At 34.7% G+C, this 8,372-nt stretch overlaps 1 pseudogene; it reads left to right on the forward strand.

The window, feature by feature from the left end:
• The first annotated feature begins 656 nt into the window (after positions 1-656).
• On the forward strand, positions 657-2,630 carry LOC129875608 (deoxyhypusine synthase-like; annotated as a pseudogene).
• The last annotated feature ends 5,742 nt before the right edge of the window (positions 2,631-8,372 follow it).

Consider the following 8,372-nt stretch of genomic DNA (forward strand, 5'->3'; position numbering starts at 1 on the left):
AGAAAAAAGCACCACTCTATAAATATGATGATTTGAGAGAATTATGCAATTGCTCATTGGTAGTGTCTTTGAGAGACATTAGACACATAAAAGAGAGGTTTTTGAGAGAATTTTCAACAAGAGAGAAGAGAGAAAAAAATGGTATTTTCCGCAATAATTTTGCCTCTCTGATCAACAATATTCAAATTGCATTTCCGATTTATTAACCGTTGGATCGGGCTGAAACTTTTACTGAGTGTTTCTAACATCTTAGTGTTTGATTTGAATGGTGGAGATCGAATTTGGAGGTCAGAAATATTATATTTTAGGTCCCGAACAATAGCTCTATTTTGGGTGATTTTTTTCTTTTTATTACTTTTGTTGGTGTAACTATTGTTTCTCCTTGCTTAACAATTGTTGTGTAATCAATTGTTCCGTGATTGTTATCTTTGATTTGAAGGATTTTCCTGCGTTAAATTTGGTGTTATTTATTTTCTTTATTTTTAGATTTGCGTCATTCCGTCTGAACAAATCTGAATTAATTGAATTTCAATGCAGATATTAAATACCGAGCTCAAAAAATAAAAATAAAAAAGGGCCGACGTGATTGTACAATTGCACTAGAGTACTTCAACAATGAGGAAAAAACAAAGTCCGGAATCTAAAGGGGGGTGGGGGTGGGGGTGGGGTGAGGGGGGGGGCGTAATTTTTGAATAAACTTTGAAGGGCAATTTCGTAAAGGAATTTCTATGTATAATATTTACCCTGCCGAAATGGGTAAAAACATCCTTCTTACAAGAATCTCATTCCTTCACTTTCCCCTACTCATCTTTCTTCTTTTCTCTGACAAAACCCAAATCTTAACCCCCATATCGCTGGTTCCTTCTTCGATTACCTCCCCCGGATTCCTTCTTTCAAACCCAGTGTTCAATCTTATGCATCTCTTTTGCGTATTTTGATTTCCAATAAGCTTTTTAAGGTCGCTGAAAGAACGAGACTTTCTATGATTAAATCATGTGGGACAACTGAGGATGTCGTTTTTGTGATGGGTTTTGTGCGGGAGATGAATAAATGTGATGATGAGTTCAGGTTTAAGCTTAATGGGTATTATTATTATACAATGTTGATGTCGTTATCTCGGTTCGGTATGGTTATGATATGACATGTGTGTATGATGAGATGTTGAATGATATGATTAAGCCTAATGTTTATACTTTTAATACAATGGTTAATGGTTATTGTAAATTGGATAATGTTGTTGAGGCTGAGGTTTATTTGAGTAAGATCTTGCAAGTTGGTTTGAGTCCGGATGCAAAAATGAAGAATATGGGGTGATTTGGTGGGTCTATTAGTGAGTGTGGTGGAGTTATTTGGGTGGGTACTTTTTTAAAATATGATTTTTTTTTTTGTTTGGTTGTTATTTTAAAATGGGAATAGGTAAATGGACAAGATGAGGACACGTATTTCAACTTGTTTGTTCATTAGTGTAAAGAGCATTAAAGCTCTACTTTTTAGACGGTAGGGGCATTGATTTATCAATAGTATAACGAAGGTATATAAATATCATTTATATATGTCCTTTTTCCCAAATTCGTTTGCATGATGAGAAACTTTTGCTATTTTTTTTTTCTTTCAATTTGTGGTAAAATTGATAGTACTTTACAAGGAAATAAGATTGTTACCCATCAAGATTTTTCTTTTCTATATTATGGAAGTTATGGTATCAACATGCATGGTCGGTTAGTTGTCAATAAAAAATTGCTTTCCACAAGTTTGTAATTTGTGTTTTTATTTGGGGGTTTGAAGCTAAATTGGAGGCTTGCAGCGAAAAAGAAAGAGATGCTGCATACAGAGAGTCGATAAAGTGCAAAATATTCTAGTGTTAGAGAAATCATTCTCTACCTTGTTCAGCACCGTATGGTCAGTATTCAGTAGCATTTAAGCATCACTTCCACTAGTTTCTCTTCTATTAGTAACTTTTATGTCTCCTCTGTGTTGTACAGTCAAGTTTTTTGAACGTTATCTTCCCTCCTGCAGGTTGATGTTGTGGTTACTACAGCTGGTGGTATTAAAGAGGATCTCATAAAATGCATTGCACCAACCTACAAGGGGGACTTTGCTTTACCTGGAGCTGTTCTACGATCCAAAGGATTAAATCGTATTGGTAACTTATTTCTTCCGCAAATTTGAGAATTGGACCATACCTATTTTTGACAAAATGTATGACGAGCAAATTAATGAGGTATCTACTCTTGTATGGTTCGGTGTTAATATTTAATCTGTATTTTGGAACTACCTTCAAACACAAATGGATTTTTGACTTGGGTCATTGCGTTTTTGATATTCTTTCGAATATGATAATACTTATCTTAGTTTTGGCTTGTCATGATTTGACCTTTTAAGCTTCTTTTTTTACAACAAAGGTTCTATGGACACCATCTAAAGTCATTGCTCGCCTGGGTAAAGAAATTGATGATGAAACCTCATACTTGTATTGAGCTTACAAGGTACATTTCTAATCACTTCCCTTTCATTACATATTTGATGAAATTATATTACTCAAGTTAGAATGTCAAATGATCTGGTCTCACGTATATAATAATTACGACTTCTCTACCTCCCAGAGAGCTGATTCGGTGGGAAATGAGTGAAAAAATAATGTTCTATAGCATAAACTTCAAAATAGTGTTTCCACCACTCTCTTTTGCCTCTGGGCTACAAGCTAACTTATGGAAAACTTATTTTGGTTGTGTGCAACAAAGATGTTAGAACACAAACCATTCAATAACTTAGATTCTCTCTTGGACTCTTTTTAAAATTTCTATATATTCCATTAGCCATAAAGAAACTATATGTACTTCAATGGTACTCCCTTGTGAGAAGATCATTGCCAAGATATTTACATGGACATGCATCTAAGAAACTTAATACACTTACAAAAAATGAAACCAAGTTGTATTGGAACTTAGCTCACAAAGAAGATAAATTGTGGATCAAATGGATATATACCTATTATGGATCAATGATTAACAATTAAGTGTGTGCCCAATACCTCAAAAAAACTAATTACATGGCCATGAACATCAAAAACTCATAATCATTGATACAACATGATACAAGTCACATGAACATAACGCTTTCCACTTAAGACTAGGGAGAGAACTAAATATGACTCCCTCCCCAAATAACATGGTGTGAGGAGGGGGAAGGGAGGATAATTTATTTGAACATAAACAAACCCTCCTCAATTAATTCGCGCACTAACAAGATGGCTTCAAATGTAAGTAATACATCTGTGATGGGAAGGACAGCTTCCTCAATGTTATAACTTGGCAACATTTTAGGAGAGTTCCTGACGCTTAACTGCAAATGTCTCAGCTACTAATATGGGAAATGCAATTGTTGTGTCACAATGCACCTGCATTGAACAAATAAAAAACAGACAAGAAATTAGAATCTCACATCCTTTGAAGCCTATAATATGATACATATATTAGAGGTAACCTTTGCGCTCTTGGCACCAGCCTTTTCAAAAAAGGAGATCAAGATCGTAATTCTGATCTAATCTTAGATTTTGTTGGAGGTATCAGTATATTATCGATGAAGTGATTCTTTTCTCTCATCAAGAGTTTGTTTGACAAAAGAATAAACATAATGAAGTTGTATAACCAGATGTCAGGGCCATGGGCAGTGAAGCTGTCCATGTTTGTCTGAGGAAGAAGGGAATGATTATTCTGGGTGGAGGGCTGCCTAAGCACCATATTTGCAATGCCAATATGATGCGCAATGGTGCATATTTTGCTGTCTTGATTAACATACTTATAGCTATCAAAAACACTTGACAGTTCATAACTAATAAAACGATTATAAGGTGGATAATCGAATCTTCACCAATAAAGTGAATGTTTAAATAATTAGTCGAATGAGTGTAGAAGTGTAATTTTCTTGAAAAAAAGAAAAACAAATCTAGAGATTTACAAATTAAAAGGCAATCAATTAATTTAATTTGAACCGATAATATGTATTATTGGATCATACTAAGGCCTGAAGAGTTTGTTGACGCAGTTGCACTTCCAAGCTTGAGGGTAATACTCTAAAGTAAAAGTAAAATCGGGGTGAACGGAGACTCGAATTTACATGGTGAACAACGTCTGTCCTTGAATCTACAAGTTGGGGGCGATGAACCCGATCCACTGAGTTTCAGATTAAGTAATATTGGTTCTGCCTCACAAAAAACTAAATACAGTTAATTTCTCCTTTGTTAACTTATAATAAAGTTGTGAATTTGTTTTTCCAAATAGAGAAGCATCCCCATCCAAGCTAACCACGATTGAAAAAAAAAGTGTTAAAATGATGTATCCATTATTGTGAATTTGTTTTTCCAAATAGAGACAAACTACCATAAATAACTTTTCTCCTTTATTGACTTATACCATAAATAAAATTTTGACTCCAAGTTTGATTACAAGAAAACACTTTAACACCCCGAAGGATACTAGTCTAAGCAGGTACAAGATCTTCCAAATGATATAGAGTATAAACAAAAATATGACACAACTCTCACCATAAGGATTGAAGAGTAGAAGCTGTTGGAGACTCTTCTTCGTCTTCACCTATGAAACATCACTGATCCTGCAACCAGACTCTGCTAAGTGGCATAGCAAGAGTAGTATCAGTACAAACAACACGTACTGGTAGGCATCATCGGTCAACTCGATACCCACAACATAATATAAAGCAATTGACCAGAAGAAAACATGCTCTTAAGAGATTCACCGCCAAACCTTATGCAAAACTCTTATCCCTTCTAGTTGGTTTGCTGCCAACTCTAATACAAATCAAGGCCTAGCCCTTCTATCACATAGAGAAATTTCTAAATACTAGTCAATACTAATTCCGTCTAACCCGTCTACTATATTTAGTTTCACACCATCACATGACCTTAGGATAATTAACATCTCAATTGGAAGAGGACAACATTAGGGGGACTAAAGCTCACCTCCTAACCACTACTGTCCCGCCATGGCAGGACCTTTCCCGCTTTGGTGGCTTTGCCATAGCGGGATTCCTCCCGCCAGGACGGCCTACTCAGAGACAGAATCTCTGAAAACCTTCCAATCCTCTTTTTAACCCATGTGCCTACATGACATCAATAATAACTGCCTTTAAGTCATTAATCTCTCTTAACAGAGGCATTGATTGTTTCCCAATTGTTTACCCACAACCTCATACCTGCTATGCGGATGCATCTAGCACCCATAACATAATCCGAATAGCGATATACATGAACCCATTATCATTTTACCATTTCAAGAGCAATAAACAGTTTCACAAGGTAAATCTTAGTTACAACAGTCAATATGACAATACTTGGATTTTCGGTCCTTTCATATCAATTATTAAACAAGATGGACATGCTCAATTATAACTGGGTCAGTTTTTCTATCATCACCCACATAGTCAAGATCAATTCATAAATACTAGCCACACAATGGTTCTCTCATGGAAACCATACCAAAGCTATATATGTGTCGGAACGTGACATTCAATCCAATATATGTGTCAGAATGTGACACCCGATCATATATATATATTTCGGAATGTGACACTCGGTCCTATATGTATGTGTCGAAATGTGACACCTAATCCAATACGTATCGGAATGTGACACCCGATCCAAGATATGTGTCGAAACATGACACCCGATCCAATATATGTGTCAAAATGTGACACCCGATCCTATATATAGGTGTCGGAACTTGACATCCGATCCAAGATATGTGTCAGAACGTGACACCTGATTCAACATCACATTCACAACCACAATCACAGTCCACAATGAATAATTCACATACTTGCATAATCAAGAATAGGTTCATTGCATGCAGTTGTTCACAATTAGTCATTTTATTGGTTTCGTTCTATCTTTCCTTTCATCTACGACAATTCATCAAGCCTTCTTTATTCAAGGCATCATTATTAGTAGAGCAAGTTCAAGATTATAGACTTTACGGTCTTGAACTTGTAGACCGATCACAACCACATATCGATCACTCAACCACAACCATTGAAACCATGGTAGACATCACAACATTACTCGATTACTATTAGGAGTCTCTCTATAACATAAACTAAACCATAACCTTCAGCAACAGGTAATCAAATAGGTTTACGGCAAGAGACTATCAAATAAGTTGTTCACATTCATCCTTTATTTTTACAAAGACCATCAATCGTATCAACCAGTAGTATTATAGTTATCAACCAAGAACTAGACTATCATCACTAGTCACAGGATAATCATACCCACATAGTACATTCTTACCCTAACAACAAATACCATATATTCAACCATCCAAACTCTTTGACCGAAGGCCTAGGCATGAAATCTCTTATCAACTACAACATAGAATACGTGGGAACAGATTTACAACTAGTCAATTAGAGAAACCTAGCCTACCTGGGCGCGAAGCTACTGTAGAGAGGAATTGTGGCTTCAATCCTAGCTTCCAAACAACGAGATGGTGAAAGTGGGCCTGAATTCCGCCGATTGGAACATTTCCTGTGATGAAATCTCCTTCTCCCTCCTTTTCCAAGCCTAGAGCAGTCTTCAGAGGGTTTTTGGGGTAACCCTTGCCTCTTTTTGGCACTTAAGTTCTGCCTCAACCATCCCGCTCTGGCGGCTCATATCCCGCTGGAGTGGTGCCACCGTAGCGGGATTATGCCCCTCTGGCGGGATGGTGCAGGTCCTAATGGCTAAATTTTACGGTTTCTCACGTCCCTTAGTAACGACGGTTCGGATCGTTATAACACTAGCGACGAAATTCGTAGTTACGTTAATTCTAGTTTTTTCAGTAGTGAATAAAATTCTAAATTTATTTTTCCAAATTGAGACAAACTACCGTAAATAACTTTGACTTATAATAAAGTTGTGAATTTATTTTTTCCAAATTGAGACAAACTACCGTAAATAGCTTTGCTCCTTTATTGGGTAATAAAGTTGTGAATTTGTTTTTTCCAAATAAAGAAGCATCCCCATCCAAGCTAATCACCTATTACATAACACCTTGGATGGTTGTTATCCGTTGTAGTGTATAATATTTGCTTTGATTGTTACTTAAATTTTATTGTATTGTGTAACAATCAATTTGATGTGATCATGTCGTTATCTTAATATTTTCTTCTCATTTTATCTTTATTTATTATTTAATAATTTTTATAAAAGTGGTACAGTTAAATACTTTGCTAAAGTTAGTCTATATATATTTTGAGAGATCGTTTTCATATTATTATTTTTTCTGATTGATTGCCTTTTTTTTGACGACAAGTTTTCGTTTTCAATCTTAATGCAGGACTATGCGTGGTAATAATAATAATTTAAAAATAAAATAAAATATTATGTTATTTAAATTAATTTTAAAATTATTTTATATTAAATGATGGAGTTAGCTAATTACATATAGAGGATAAATAACTAATATTATGAGATATTCTTATCTATTTTATTCCATATATCACAATTAGGAAATGAAATCTCTTGTCTTTTACCATTTGAATAGAAGAAAATGACGTTTTTATTTCATATATATATAATTGAAGATCTATCATTAAAAAAAGGCATAAAGTTTTTTAAAAAATTTATAAAGGACAAAGGAGATTTATTGTCCTCTTACAAAATGAATAGAAAAAATTGATCTTTTCATATCTTTTACATGAAAAAAATGAAAATATCTAATATATAAAAGGGATGATTTTTTTAATAAAAAAAAATCATTAAATCATAAAAAAAATTATAAAAAGGCTAGAAAATTATTTCTCCTTAATTTTCAATAACGATAAATTTCACTATTTTTCTTAAAATATGAAGTATATTAAAACAATAATAAAAAGGGACCACCAAAGGATGTACTATAGTGAATGAAATTGCTCCTCCCTTAACTAGAGGTAGGATTCTTGCCCTGGATATAAATATATTTTGGTGGAGAGCTATTCCTAAATGGGGCCTTATTCGGTGTGAACCCGAATTAATCAGACTCCAATACAGATATCGAACACCCAGCAGAAAAAATAAAAATAAAAAGGGGCCGATGTGGTTGTACAGTTGTACTAGAGTACTTCAACAATGTGGAAAAACAAAGTGCGGAATCCAAAGAGGCGGGGGGTGGGGGGTGGGTGGGTGTAATTTGAATAAACTTTGGAGGGCAATTTCGTATCTAGATTTCTATATATAAAATTGATCTTGCCCATTTCGATTTCATTTATAACATAAGCTCCTCGTGTTTAGATAAGTCAAATCTTAGATACTCGTTTGCATAATCTTGCGATAATGAACAACAATATGATTATGCAAACATTTATCTAAGGTTTTCGGACGATTCTTTGAAATCTACCGA

The sequence above is a fragment of the Solanum dulcamara genome, chromosome 12 (genome assembly GCF_947179165.1).
Source record: "Solanum dulcamara chromosome 12, daSolDulc1.2, whole genome shotgun sequence".
Taxonomy (NCBI): domain Eukaryota; kingdom Viridiplantae; phylum Streptophyta; class Magnoliopsida; order Solanales; family Solanaceae; genus Solanum; species Solanum dulcamara.